Source organism: Gopherus evgoodei, chromosome 9, assembly GCF_007399415.2.
Source record: "Gopherus evgoodei ecotype Sinaloan lineage chromosome 9, rGopEvg1_v1.p, whole genome shotgun sequence".
Taxonomy (NCBI): domain Eukaryota; kingdom Metazoa; phylum Chordata; order Testudines; family Testudinidae; genus Gopherus; species Gopherus evgoodei.
Genome location: NC_044330.1, coordinates 82,031,090 through 82,042,033, shown reverse-complemented (window position 1 = coordinate 82,042,033; position 10,944 = coordinate 82,031,090).

The following is a 10,944-nucleotide window of genomic DNA, read 5'->3' as shown; positions in this document are numbered from 1 at the left end:
CCTCTCTACTTATTTTAGGGTTTAGCACATGGAGAAGCATAATTCTTTTACATACCTTGGACAAAATGTAGAAAGTGAGCACAATTCCATTGAAGCTAATGAAGCAGTTAGGTTGCCAGTCAGTCTGATATCTATGAACTGTTAAGACACATGGTGAGATAAACACACAGGACCAAATTCTAACAGCCACACAGAACCCTGTGATCATTACATACTTAAGTGCACTGTGCCAGTAATCCATGCTCTGTCTATCCATCTATGTTTCATTATCACACCCAGCATAGCTTGCTTGGTGCCACTTGCTTGGTTCTCCGTTTGGTAAGGAAGCCCCAAATGAGTCCTTGTTCATCAAAACATCAGTTAGTCTTGGAAAACCTTCTCAGTGAGTTTCAGATCAATTTTGAGCAAATCAGGGCTAATGTATAGCTTTGTATCAAAACTCTGAATAATTTTCAATTTGCAGAAAGTTTCACTTTGAGGTTTTAAATAAGCCAAAAACTAAAACAAGACTCTAGGACACACATATATACAAAACCAAACCAAAACAAAGCTTCACATGAACCGCTGTCAACCACAACTGACAAATTTCACATGAAGTCCATAAATATGGGCTTGCTATAGCTATACTCTTCTATGAAGATTTCTGCATGTTTTTAAATGAAGGATTTTCCATACAATTCTATGAAAGCGCAAGCAATGAGGCCCTGCAAGGAGCATAATGCAGGGTTTAAATCCCCTCCACCCTCCAATCATAGATGGAAGTGAGGGATGGACCTTAGCAGCTCTTAGGAATCCCTGAAAATCTCCATGTCCCCTTAATCAACTTTGGATTAATACTTTGTGGGCAATGTAATGTGGTGAGCAGAATTCTGGCCAAGTAGAAAAGTGGAGCAAATCTATGTTGTTCTTAACTGACCAGAAGATCTACTGCTGAGGAAGGTATAGTGCTTGCTTTCACTGGGATGGAGTGCACTGTACTAAGACTCCGTGGTGGGTTTCTGGCCTAACACGGTAGTACCTGGCCAGGTCTAGCATTTATAGAGCTTTTCTTTCTGCAACTGACACAGAAATTGATGTTAAGGGCAGGGGCGGCTCCAGGCCCCAGCACGCCAAGCGCGTGCTTGGGGCGTCATGCCATGGGGGGCGCTTTGCTGGTCACCGGGAGGGCAGCAGGCAGGGCTCTGGTGGACCTCCTGCAGGCACGCCTGTGGAGGGTCTGCTGGTCCTGCAGCTTCGGTGGAGCTTGGGGCGCGAAATGTCTACAGCCGCCCCTGGTTAAGGGTGATTTCATTTAGAACAACCCCCAATGAAAACATGATCTCTAGCTAGAGGGAATCTTATTATTTGCTGTACAGGCCACAAAAATAATATAATCTCTTTGGGCAGGGCCCATGATCTAAATGGGAGACCTACAGAAGACAGAGAGCCTTGGGAAATCTAGAGGAGTGAAGGACATAGCTCATGACATATATCAGAGATACACAGAGACTGTACCCTGCATAGCAACTGAATTCTTTTTTTTTCTTCCATTTAAATTTCTCTCTCTCTCTTATTCTGCATATGTTTTCCCTTTTGCATGCTCTTCGTGGCCAGATCCAGTCCTGCTCCATTAAATCAGAGGTACTAGTCATCGGAGTAAGGGCTCACTGGATCACACCCAGAATCTTTCAGGGTCTGCCTATCCTAGACTGTTGGTAACATCAGTTCAGCTCCATCATGGTCAGCAATGTTGGGATCCACAGTGCAGACGAGTTGCTGGCTCCTCCCACTGTGTTATAGAACCACGTCAAATAGACAGATCTGATCTGAGCAGGTGACACTCTGCTTAAAATGACAGCAGAAGCACTACATTGCGACTCCCAGTATTGCTGACTCCAGTGAAGTTGGACTATTGTTAGTAGCAGTGGGATATTTTTAGAAAATGTCCCTCTTACTGATAGGCGCTAAGAGTGAGAGAAGTGCCCATCAGAAATTCACACCCCACTTCTAAATGCAATCTGTGTTCACCTGTTGACTCCAAAGGAAAACATGTTGAAGTAAGTTGCACAGCTCAACTGATCTACTATAAAATATATTGAAATCATATTTCTGTTCATTCTAATAGCATCCACTTACATTTTTTCTGAGAAATGTCTCTAGAGATGGTGGATTGAGCTAGTTTAATTTCCCGGTGTACAAGGGATAGAACGGTTTCCCAATTTTGGATGATGAAGATGGAAGTACTTTTGTTTTGTATAACAAGCGGTCTGCCTGCTGAACTATTGTCTTGCAAAATGTTTATCTCCGTATGTTCCTTTTGTGTTGAATTGTTTAGTGAAAGAGATTGAAAGAAAAAAAAGGAGGAAAAAAGCAAAAGGATCAATCATTTAATTACACTCAAGTAAAGAATATTCTACTGATCTGGGTGTGAACGTCCCTGCTCAGGGTCATACTAGCATTTCTGAGATACCAAACAATTCTAGTGGGTCACTTTCATCAGACTGTCTATTGGCTCTTATGATAAAATACTACAGTAATTTAATTCTGTAGCCCTGCCATAATTCTTGACAGTGTGACTACTGCATCTTCCAACTGGGGAACTCATGGCACTTTACAGAATTATTAATTAGCAACACGCTTATGAAAAGGATTATCCCTGTATTAGAGAAGGGGAAACTGAGGTACAGAGGGGTTAAAGTCAATTTTTCCAAAGTGGACCTCTGATTTGAGTTGCCTCTATTTTGGGGTGTCCAGTTTTAGACACACAAGCCTGGATTTTCAAAGGTGCTGAGCACTCACAATTCCAACAGAAACCAGTGGGATATGCAGGTGCTCAGAGTTCTGAAAAGGTAAAGCTAGGCACTTACCATTCAAGGGATTCAAAAAAATAGGGGACAGTTTGGAATATGTGGCGATAAGTGACATGCCCAAAGATCCTCTGTGAGTCAGTGACACATGTGGGAATGTCATTGCACAGGGTCAGGGTGAGGAGGAATGTGCCATGAGGCACTCCACATTTCCATGCCCACCACCAGATCAAACCACTGATCCCTTTTCTCTGAAAGGGGAATGTAACATTTGGCTTTAGTAAAATAAATCTACTCCCCAGTTCCAGGTTGAGAATTAAAAAAGGAGAGTGGTATGAAAAATCTACACTGCTAACTTTTCGCCTCTAGAAAATAATGTGGGTGCGAAAATAGCAATGTGGTTTATTCATTTTAGTATTAAAATAACGGTTTCTTTTTACAGGAAAAAAGAGCGTGATATGTTCAGTATACAACTCGAGTTGATTTCACAAGAGAGATAAGTGTTGCCTCCTTCCTCCCCTGAGCACAGTACTGAAGGGGTTTTCTTTGGGTAGATTCTACCCGTGCATATTGCAGAAATGAAAATTCTTCTGAAATGAGAAAACCATTTCTTCTCAAACATTTCCAAGCACATTCCCAATCTACAAAAGGATGAAAAACAGTGAACCTGCCTCTGGTTCCCTAATCATGTCTCACAATTTAGATGATTTCCAGTATGGCCCGATCAAACATCAATACCACGCCAACAAAAAGAGCCCAGTGTTAGAGCTGCCCTGTGCGTGGAACACCTAAGATTCTAATGGGCTAAAAAATCACAAATCTTTGTTCTTGTTCCTTCCAATTCTCTTTTATCCATCACCCACATCAGCAGTAACTTCTGGTTGCGTTCATGGCAAAAGGAAAAAAGGCTGATTGTGCTGAATTAAAAAGGTGCTTTGCATCTGACAAAAATAATCTAATCATGCCAGTTACAAGTGACATTTTCAGACTTTCTCAGAAGACACGCATGTGTGCACACACACAAATTAACTGTCATTGTGTGTGATATTTTTTTTAGCATATTACTATGATCAGCATTAAGGAGAGGAGTAGTGTTTGAGGCTACCTGTGCTTTAGATAACCTCAAACTCAAATAACCTTGGGCTGAGATTTTCAAAGCCATCTGGATTAGGCATGTATTTTACATTAGAATTAATGGAGGATGTGTGTTCAAACCCCTTACATAGCTTTGAAAATCTCAGGGCTTTCAAGCTGCATTTAGGCTTCAACACAGTCATGTGCAAACAGACCATGGTGTTGCTGTATCCCCCGGGGTCTTGCTAAGCAAGAAAGCTTTGAACATTTAAAAAAAAACAAACAAACAACAAGGAGTCCTTGTGGCATCTTAGAGACTAACATTTATTTGGGCATAAGCTTTCGTGGGCTATAACCCACTTCATCAGATGCATGGAGTGGAAAATTCAGTAGGCAAGTATAAATATACAGCACATGAAAAGATGGGAATTGCCTTACCAAATGGGAGGTCAGTGCTAATGAGGCCAATTCAGTCATGGTGGATGTAGCCCATTCCCAACAGTTGACAAGAAGGTATGAGTATCAATGGAGGGAAAATTATTTTTGTAGTGATCCAGCCACTCCCAGTCTTTATTCAGGCCTAATTTGATGGTGTCAAATTTGCAAATTAATTCCAGTTCTGCAGTTTCTAGTTGAAGTCTGTTTTTGAAGTTTTTTTGTTGAAGAATGGCCACTTTTAGGTCTGTTATTGAGTGTTCAGGGAGATTGAAGTGCTCTCCTACTGGTTGTTGAATGTTATAATTCTTGATGTCTGATTTGTGTCCTTTAATTCTTTTCCACAGAGACTGTCCATTTTGGACAATGTATATGGCAGAGGGGCATTGCTGGCATGTGATGGCATATATCACATTGGTAGATGTGCAGGTGAATGAGTCCTGGATGGTGTGGCTGATGTGGTTAGGTCCTATGATGGTGTCCCTTGAATAGATACATGGACAGGGTTTGTAGCAGGGTTTGGTTCCTGGGTTGGTGTTCTTGTTGTGTGGTGTGTAGTTGCTCGTGAGCATTTGCTTCAGGTTTGGGAGCTGTCTGTAAGTGAGGACAGGCCTGTCTCCCAAGGTCTGTGAGAGTGAGGGATTGTCCTTCAGGATAGGTTGTAGATCCTTGATGATGCACTGGAGAGGTTTTAGTTGGGGGCTGAAGGTGACGGCTAGTGGCATTTTGTTACTTTCATTGTTGGGCCTGTCCTGTAGTAGGTGACTTCTGGGTACCCTTCTGGCTCTGTCAATCTGCTTCTTCACCTCCCCAAATGGGTATTGTAGTTTTAAGAACACTATGCCAGAATAAATTTTTTTAGTCTCTAAGGTACCACAAGGACTCGTTGGTTTTGATGATACAGACTTGAGCATTTAAGTTGGGGTTGCTATTGGGAGGTTTGGGAAAAGGATGGCGAAGAATGGAGCCATATCATTCATTTTAAAGGCTGGCCACAGATGCTTATGGGTGTACAAATAATACTTTTCTATAAAACTGTTGGGCCCATTTCTGATGAGCTAAATTATTCCTTACTCAACTTTTACTCAGCTCTTATTCAGATAAAGTTCTCATTGTTTTGGAGTTTTGACTCTACATTAATTCATTTTTCTTATGATCTCAGTCCCATCAGCAACAAGATTTGCCTAGGTAATATAGCTAGTCTTACTGCCTGAAAGTCATAAAGTTGAATGAAAGACGATGCCTGTGCTACTGGATTTTGGTACTTAATGTGAATATTGCTTTAAGGATCTTATTTTTGAGAACATGAAAATGACATTTATATAAACTGATTTCCTAAACCAAAGGTGCTTCCTCTTGTTGTTCAACAAGCATAGTTCTCTTAAAGGAAATTACTGCTGGGAAAGGAGACGAGTAGCAAGAAGCACACATGTGGGAAATGTGCTAAAACCAGCTTAACCATTCTAGTCTTGTTCTGGCCTTATGACTTCATGCTATATGCTCTGCTAGTCAAAAGGAAAGGTATAATGTACAGAGAATTTGATTCTCATCTCACACTTACAGCAGGGTGTATTCTGTGACGATATATTTTATTGACATCAGTATAAGTAGAATCAGGCCCAGAGACTCACCTTGAGAAAAGTAGTGACATTTCCTTGGAGCATGTGACCCATTGGAACACTGACAGCCAAACCACCTTGGGACTGAGAGATGGCTATAGAGTGTGAGAGTGGAAAAGGACTTTTGCTTTTGCTATACTCTAGCTAAGGTTCCATCAAGGTTAGCTGTGATATACCCTTCCCCGCCCCCCATGGAAAATTTTGACTCTTCCATTGTCAAATAAAAATGTTTCTATTTTTGGCCAAAATCTGTAAAATTTTCAGTTGTGAGGGTGTGGGTGGGGGGCTTTTATCTTGACAAGAAACTGAACATTTTCAAGGACAGCAGACACTTCTCATGAACCTTTTTGTTTTGTCAAAAATCCAATTTTCAGGTTAAAAAAAAAGGTTTGACAAAAAATTTGGGGCTTGCCCTAGTTTCAGTACTGCATAATGTGAGTTTGATGATGATTTCCAAAGCATCAGACAAGATGCATTGATTTATTGTGTGTGTCTCTCTATTTCTGTAATTTGCCAATAAAAGCCACTTTTGTTGGAACTAGCTGGTGGGCACAAGCGAGCCAAGGCAATCACTATTTGGGTCATTCAGGGAAAAGTCAGCTTCAGAGCATGAGAAAAACCCTGTGTCTAGGAGGGCACAGGGTGCCATCACAGCAATCTTTTCACACATTAAAAATGATTTCAGGCAAAGCCATGAAGATGGGCATTCGGGGAAACTTTTTCAAACTTGGTACTATATCACACATTTGCATGACATGCCTTTGGGTCAAATAACTGGGTTTTAGCAGACATGGAAGTTTATAGATAGAACTATCCTTCACAGGTTGGTTTCTTTATGTCTCAGAGCATAGCCTCTTGAGCTTCTGTTTCCATAGACTCCCACACAACAGTTTCCCTGCTAAACCGCACTCTCTAAAGACAGCGTATGTTGGCTCAACAGCTGGAAGGCATTTCATCACGCGTCCACTGCATTTCCTCACAGCTTCCTTTCTTTGTATCAATATGTTAGAAGGATAAGACAAGACATGACTGAGTTTTTTTGGAATTTCAGGACTTAAAAACAGTAAATATCATGTCATTTGGAACATGCTGGGAGAGTGGGAGAATTAGTCATTTTTTGCCATTTATTGTCTGAGGTTGAAAAATTAACTTCTTGCCTACGAGAGGCTGTCAGTGACACCAAAACTGCTTTGCAGCCCCTGGAACTGTGCAGACAACCTACACGCCAATGCAATCTCTCTAAATGGGCGAGACTGTGGCAAAAGGGGAAGCTTGTGTGGGCACTGGAGAGGAAAATTCAGAAGAAAGTACCATAAATACTATGGTATAAGTCACTCCTCAAATGTCACGATCTGCAAAAGAACAAAAATGATTGACCCACATACAGGCCAATCCTACCAAAACTTAACATCAATCAAAATAAAAGCCTGTTAATGAAATGCAGTCATTAACCTGCAGCCTTGGAGTCAGATACAAAAATATTTCAGTTTTTGGCTCATCTTGGGCATAGCACACACTTCTCATATTCTTTACCACCTTTCTTTAACTGGTGCAGTAATGGTGATACTGGGTTTGCCCTGACAAACTGACCTACTTATAAACATGAATGTCACAGTTGCTGAGTAACTACAGCTGTATTACTGTCTCCCCCTGCAGTGGTGCACTCCCGCAGTTTCCAGTCGGGTCTTAGCCAACCATCCTATGTCCCTGGGTAGGGTCCCCTGTCTCACTCCCTTCTGAGTGAGGGTTTTAAGGCTGCACAGCTCCCTGCCTTACCCTGCAATATCCCCAGCAAGATTGTCTGCCTCAAGGCCAAAGCCTGTGCTTTGCTTTCTCTCCAAAGGCTATGAACAGTGTATTGCCAGCAGTTACAAGTTACCACACAGCTCTTTCTAAGCAAGAACATCTATTCTTAAGGAAAAAGCATAACAGAGAAAACATAATCAAAACTATAATCAGATGCTTAGTGTGTGTTCAAATACCAGGAGTCACCCATCAGTCTTATGCGGCCTAGTAGGTCAAAGTAGTACCAGCTCTTCTGCAAGCATTGGGGCCCTTGGACAGACAGTCCTGTCTGTTTGCTGGATCAGAAAGAAGGCCCAGAGTCAGTTTAACCTCAGCCTTTTAAGGCCAAAATCCATTTCTTTGTCTGTGAAACCCAGTTGGAACCAGTATATGCAAGCCTTCTCAGGAATGGTGCCTTTCTAGAGGTGTTTACAACAACCCGAGTGATTCACCTTAATCATACCCCACTGTTTTTAGTTCCTGGAGGAGCTGTGGTAACCCTCCCTGCTGGAGCTGCATACAATCCCTGGCCCACAGTGATACATAAACTATTCATAACAATATAATATGTTCCCCCAAAGATACTGCCTGGGATTGCACTATCTGTCACAATGACTTTAAGTATCCCCTCATACAAAGCTGTGTGTTAATTAATGAAATTCAGATACAAATAAATGGAGGCCACTTTTATCTTTGTACCCTGTGTTGTAAAATTTGTAAATCAAAAGCATTTTTCTCTCTGTTGGAAGACAAGGTGAGCAGGGATTGTGGGACGAGAAGTATAAGCTGAGGAAAAAATATGAATGCTAGCTTAAGTGCTGACAGTGTCTCATTACCCTTTGTCTTTCTTTTGGGATGGGCAATGCCCAGCTTTGCTGTAGTTTCCTTCTGCAAAAAAATGTTCTGTTATGAATGTGATGGAGTGTACGGGTCATTTAGGACTTCTTAGAGAGGGGTCCTTCAGTCCTACAACACCTCATTCAAGTGATTCTCCCAAAAGCAGGTTCCACTGAGCCAGATAGTAGCTTTTGGCTTAAATTCCAGCTGGTCAGTTATCAGTGAGTTATTAAACGATTAAGTGTCTAGACCAGAGTAAGCAGTAAGGTACAGTTATTTAAGTCATTGAGACTGAAACATTCAGTGAATGTATGTGCAATGCCTGTTGTTGTACAACCACCCTTTGTTATAAATATTTTGAAAATTCCAGTATCTACAATGAGCTTAAACTATTCTAACTCCTCATAGTGATTAATTGGTTTATACTTATATATTCAAATACTTAAGGTAACAACTCTGAAGTATTTGAATAGAGAAGAAAAACACCAGCTCTCACCCCACAAATAAGATAGGAAGATGTAATTAATGATAGTTCCTGCTACCGTATTTCTTTATCTTTCCACATAACTGATTGAAGTGAGTAGGATAAGGTCCTAACTGAGTGAGATTGGCCTGCCTGGTGTGGAAGTAATGGATCAGATCTTTCTCCGGAGTCACTCAGTTGAATTTGGTGCAATGTTCATTACAGGCTGAAGACTAAAAACACTCTACCAGACACAAACATGGCATGAGCGAGAAACAACACACCAGTCTGTTACCCTGTTGCACTTCTACCATGTTAGAGGCTAGAGATGAAAGATGGTACAGCTAGAAGCATCACAACAGCTACCCCTTTGTGTTCTTACTCAAGCTGATTACACTTGTGATCAATTTTCAGGCCCTGTTATGAGACTATGGTTTTGGCCAATGAAATGAAGTTTGAAACTTTTCATCCTTTGCATCATTTAGACACCATCACTCAAATAATAAGAAATGGTGTCTTGATCATCAGAGTCTGCATTCAGTTTGGAGACTAAATCAACTTCCTTTATGCCCATGTAACATGAAGGCATGAAGTTAAAGGAATTGTATGGGTTTGACTGAACATGACTGTTTGTTTGTGAGACCTATGATAAGAATTAACAAGTGTCAGCTGTGTTAATTTGTCAGCTCAATAGTTCTCACCCCAGCAACCTCAGTCCACAGTGATTTAATAGAGGAATGTGGTAGGGAGGTCACACAGGGCTAAAATGTCACTAATTTTTACAAAATATACTACACTACAGTAAGTGGTAAACTATGAAGTATCTTTGATAATAGCAATAAAAATGAATTATGCATCATAAAAAAGTCTGTTTTGTGGTGCTTTTCAAAACATTATCTGTATTAAGCTTACTAACAAATTTCAAATATTTGGAACCCACAATAAGTCTCACAGCCATTATTATGATTTAAATGTAGAAAACCTTGACTATTGCATGACACAAAGCAGATATTTAAAGAAACGGTAAGTCCTTGTGGTCAGGTTGCTCCTTGAGCATCTAGCAAGAAAGTTCCCGGGAGACATATGTAAAGCAAAATAAAAAAACACTCAATCTTGGGTTTCCAGTTTACTTAGAGGTTTCTTGTTCAACTAAAATAGCACAAACCAGCAGAGTCCCTGGCCACTTCCTTTTCTGCAGGTCAACAATCACTCAAATCCAAACCAATAACATAAACCCAAACAAAACAAACACACAAAATGCGCACTGAGCAGCTCCCATGTACACAGAGTTCCTTGCTTTGGATTCTGCTTAGCATTATAGGGTTGCCAGGTTTTCAACTGGAATGCCCAGTCAAAAAGGGACCCTGGTGGCTTCAGTTGGCACTGGGGTAGTGGGGGCCAGGGCTAAGGCAGGCTTCCTGCCTGCCCTGGCTCTGTGTGGCTCCCGAAAGCAGTCACCACATCCTTGTGGCTCCTAGGTGCATGAGTGGCGAGGGAGGCTCCACGCGCTGCCCCTGCCCGAGTGGCAGCTCCGCAGCTCCTATGGGCCGAGAACCACGACCAATGGGAGCTGTGGGGACAGTACCTGCTGCCGCGAGGGCAGCGCACGGAGCCTTCCGGGCCTCCCTGCACCTAAGGGCTGCAGGCAGGGCCAGCTCTAGGCACCAGTGTTCCAAGCATGTGCTTGGGGTGGCACTTTTCAAGGGGTGGCACTCTGGCACTCTTTTCTTGTGGGTTTTTTTTTTTTTTTTTTTGCTTTGGTGGCGGTACTCCGCCCCCCCTTTTTTTTTTGGCTTGGGGTGGCAAAAAAACCTGGAGCCGTCCCTGGCTGCAGGGACCTGGCAGCTGCTTCCTGGGAGCCGTGGTAAGTGCCCCTGTGACCACACACACCCCCAACATCCTTCCGCAGCTCTCATCCCCCTCTTGCATCCCAAAGCCCTCACCT